Consider the following 4,421-nt stretch of genomic DNA (forward strand, 5'->3'; position numbering starts at 1 on the left):
ATAGTGTTCTTGCATGCATCTTGTGTTTTGATCCAAAATTTTCATGTTTTGGGTCATGTTTGTGTTTTTCTCTCTCATAATTAAAATTTCAAAAATCAAAAAAATATCTTTTCCTTATTTCCCTCCAAATTTTCGAAATTTTGGGTTGGCTTGGTCAAAATTTTTTTAAAATTAGTTGTTTCTTACAAGTCAAGTCAAAATTTCAATTTTAAAAATCTTATCTTTTTAAATTCTTTTTCAAATTATTTTCAAAATATTTTTCTTATATTTATATCAAATTTTTGAAAACTCACTAACAATTAATGTGATTGATTCAAAAATTTGAAGTTTGAAAGGTTCAATCTTTAAGTTCTAGAATCTTATCTTGTAGTTTCTTAGTGAAGTAAGTAATTTTAAATTTAAAAATTAAATCTTTTTCAAACATATCTTATCATATCTTTTTCAAAATTTTATCTTTTTCAAAAATTTAATTTCAAAATATCTTATCTAACTTCTTATCTTCTTATCTTTTCAAATTTGATTTTAATATCTTTTTCAACTAACTCTTTGACTTTGTGTTTGTTTCTTATCTTTTTCAAAACCACCTAACTACTTTTCCCTCTCTAATTTTCGGAAAATATCTCATCTCTTTTTCAAAAACTCTTTTTGTTTTAAATTTTAATTTTAATCTTATCTTATCTTTAATTTTCGAAATACTAACCTCTTTTTCAAAATTATTTTCGAAATTCTCCCTCTCTTTTCTTATTCTATTTAATTATTTATTTACTAACACTTCTCTTCACCTCTCTTCATCTAAAAATCCGAACCCATTCTTCTTCACTCTTCTCCCCTTTCTTCTTCTACTAACATAAAGGAATCTCTATACTGTGACATAGAGGATTCCTCTTTTTTTCTTGTTTTCTTCTCTTTCATATGAGTAGGAACAAGGAAAAAGGCACTCTTGTTGAAATTGATCCTGAACCTGAAAGGACTCTGAAGAGAAAACTAAGAGAAGCTAAATTACAACAATCTAAAGGTAACCTTTCTAGATCCTGAAGTCTACAGGCTCATGCTTTTCCCTTTTGCTGTAAGAGACAGAGCTAGAATATGGTTGGATTCACAACCTAAGGATAGCCTGGACTCCTGGGAGAAGCTGGTCACGGCCTTCTTGGATAAATTCTTTCCTCCTCAAAAGCTGAGCAAGCTTAGAGTGGATGTTCAGACCTTCAAACAAAAAGATGGTGAATCCCTCTATGAAGCTTGGGAAAGATACAAGCAGTTGACAAAAAGGTGTCCATCTGACATGTTTTCAGAATGGACCATATTAGATAAATTCTATTATGGTCTATCTGAGTTTTCGAAAATGTCATTGGACCATTCTACAGGTGGATCAATCCACCTAAAGAAAACACCTGCAAAAGCTCAAGAACTCATTGACATGGTTGCAAATAACTAATTCATGTACACTTCTGAGAGGAATTCTGTGAATAATGGGACACCTCAGAGGAAGGAAGTTTTTGAAATTGATGCTCCGAATACCATATTGGCTCAGAACAAAGTGTTGACTCAGCAAGTCAACATGATCTCTCAAAGTCTGAATGGATGGCAAAATGCATCCAACAGTACTAAAGAGGCAGCTTCTGAAGAAGCTTATGATCTTGAGAACCCTGCAATGGCAGAGGTTAATTACATGGGTGAACCTTATGGAAACACCTATAATTCATCATGGAGAAATTATCCAAATTTCTCATGGAAGTATCAACAAAAGCCTCAACAAGGCTTTAACAATGGTGGACGCAATAGGCTGAGCAATAGCAAGCCTTTTCCATCATCTTCTCAGTAACAGACAGAGAATTCTGAACAAAACACTTCTAATTTAGCCAATATAGTCTCTGATTTGTCAAAGGCCACTTTTAGTTTCATGAGTGAAACAAGATCCTCCATCAAAAATCTGGAGGCACAAGTGGGCCAGCTGAGTAAGAAAGTCATTGAAACTCCTCCCAGTATTCTCCCAAGCAATACAGAAGAGAATCCAAAAGGAGAGTGCAAGGCCATTGATGTAATCAATATTATCGAATGCACAAGGGAGGAGAAAGATGAAAATCCTAGTGAGGAAGACCTCCTAGGACGTCTCTCAAGCAAGAAGGAGTTTCCTATTAAGGATCCAAAAGGAATCTGAGGCTCATATAGAGACCATAGAGATTCCATTAAATCTCCTTCTGCCATTCATGAGCTCTGAAGACTATTCTTCCTCTGAAGAGGATGAAGATGTGACTGGAGAGCAAGTTGCTCAATATTTAGGAGCTATCATGAAGCTGAATGCCAAGTTGTTTGGTAATGAAACTTGGGAAAGTGAACCTCCCTTGCTCATTGGTGAACTAGATACCTGGATTCAGAAAATTTTACCTCAAAAGAGACAAGATCCTGGCAAGTTCTTAATACCTTGTACCATAGGCACCATGACCTTTGAAAAAGCTCTATGTGATCTGGGGTCAGGGATAAATCTTATGCCACTCTCTGTAATGGAGAAGCTGGGGATCATTGAGGTACAACCTGCCTTGTTCTCATTACAATTGGCAGACAAGTCATTAAGACAAGCTTATAAAGTAGTAGAGGACGTGTTAGTAAAGGTTGAAGGCCTTTACATCCCTGCTGATTTCATAATATTAGACACTGGGAAGGAAGATGATGAATGCATCATCCTTGGAAGACCTTTCCTAGCTACAGCAGGAGCTGTGATAGATGTCTACAGAGGTGAATTAGTCCTTCAATTGAATGGGGACTACCTGGTGTTTAAGGCACATGGCCATCCCTCTGTGACAAAAAAGAGTGAGCACAAAGTGCTTCTCTCAGTTCAGAGTCAAGAGGAGCCCCCACAGTCAAACTCTAAGTTTGGTGTTGGGAGGCCATAACCAAACACTAAGTTTGGTGTTAAGACCCCATATCCGAACTCAAAGTTTGGTGTTGGGACTATACAATATTGACCTGATCACCTTTGTGGCTCCATGGGAGCCCACTGTCAAGCTATTGACATTAAAGAAGCGCTTGTTGGGAGGCAACCCAATTTTTATTTATCTAATTTTTATTTTATTTTTATTTTGTGTTTTCTTAGGTGCATAATCATGTGGAGTCACGAAAAAATATAAAAATTAAAAACATAATCAAAAACAGCAGAAGAAAAATCACACCCTGGAGGAAGGACAGACTGGCGTTCAACGCCAGTAAGGAGCATCTGGCTGGCGTTCAACGCCAGAACAGAGCATGGATCTGGTGCTGAACGCCAGAAACAAGCAACATTCTAGCGTTTGAACGCCAGGAATATGCCTTGAGAAAAGCTGGCGCTGAACGCCAGTAACAAGCATGGAACTGGCGTTCAACGCCAGAAACATGCTACACATGGGCGTTGAACGCCCAGAACATGCTACACATGGGCGTTGAACGCCCAGAACATGCTACACATGGGCGTTGAACGCCCAGAACATGCTACACATGGGCGTTGAACGCCCAGAACATGCTACACATGGGCGTTGAACGCCCAGAACGTGCATCACCTCGTCCTTGACACCTCAGGATCTGTGGACCCCACAGGATCATCTCAGGATCTGTAGATCCCACAGGATCCCCACCTAACATATTCTCCCCTCTTCCCAACAACTTCAATCTCTGAATCTCTCCTCCCAATGAACACTCTTCCCCATGTCACACTTCCCAACAACTTCAATCTCTCTTCCCAATTACCCCCTTCACCACTCACATCCATCCACTCTTCCCCATAAACCACACCCAAACTCACCCTACATGGCCGAACCTACCATCTCCCCTTTCCCTATATATACCCTTCCATTCTACTTCATTTTCACACAACACAAACCCCCTCTTCTACACCTTGGCCGAAACACCATCCCTCACTCTCATCCATATTTTCTTCTTCTTCTTCTTCTTCTCTTCTTTCTTCTCTTGCTCGAGGGCGAGCAATATTTTCAGTTTGGTGTGGTAAAAGCATAAGCTTTTTGTTTTTCCATTACCATCAATGGCACCTAAGGCCGGAGAATCCTCTAGAAAAGGAAAAGGGAAGACAAAAGCTTCCACCTCCGAGTCATGGGAGATGGAAAGATTCATCTCCAAAAGCCATCAATACCACTTCTATGATGTTGTGGCAAAGAAGAAGGTGATCCCTGAGGTCCCTTTCAAGCTCAAAAAAAATGAGTATCTGGAGATCCGACATGAGATCCGAAGGAGAGGTTAGGAAGTCCTAACCAACCCCATGCAACAAGTCAGAATCTTAATGGTTCAAGAGTTCTATGCCAATGCATGGATCACTAGGAACCATGATCAAAGTATGAACCCAAGTCCAAAGAATTATCTCACAATGGTTCGGGGGAAATACTTAGATTTTAGTGCGGCGAATGTGAGGTTGGCATTCCACTTGCCCATGATGCAAG

General features: G+C 39.0%; 1 non-coding gene across 1 annotated transcript; it reads right to left on the bottom strand.

Annotated features, from left to right (window-relative positions):
• Positions 1–1,180: 1,180 nt before the first annotated feature.
• On the bottom strand, positions 1,181–1,284 carry LOC127745269 (small nucleolar RNA R71). The gene has a single exon (XR_008006466.1). It is a non-coding gene; the product is annotated as a small nucleolar RNA R71 (small nucleolar RNA).
• Between the last annotated feature and the right edge of the window lie 3,137 nt (positions 1,285–4,421).

The sequence above is a fragment of the Arachis duranensis genome, chromosome 2, assembly GCF_000817695.3.
Source record: "Arachis duranensis cultivar V14167 chromosome 2, aradu.V14167.gnm2.J7QH, whole genome shotgun sequence".
Taxonomy (NCBI): Eukaryota; Viridiplantae; Streptophyta; class Magnoliopsida; order Fabales; family Fabaceae; genus Arachis; species Arachis duranensis.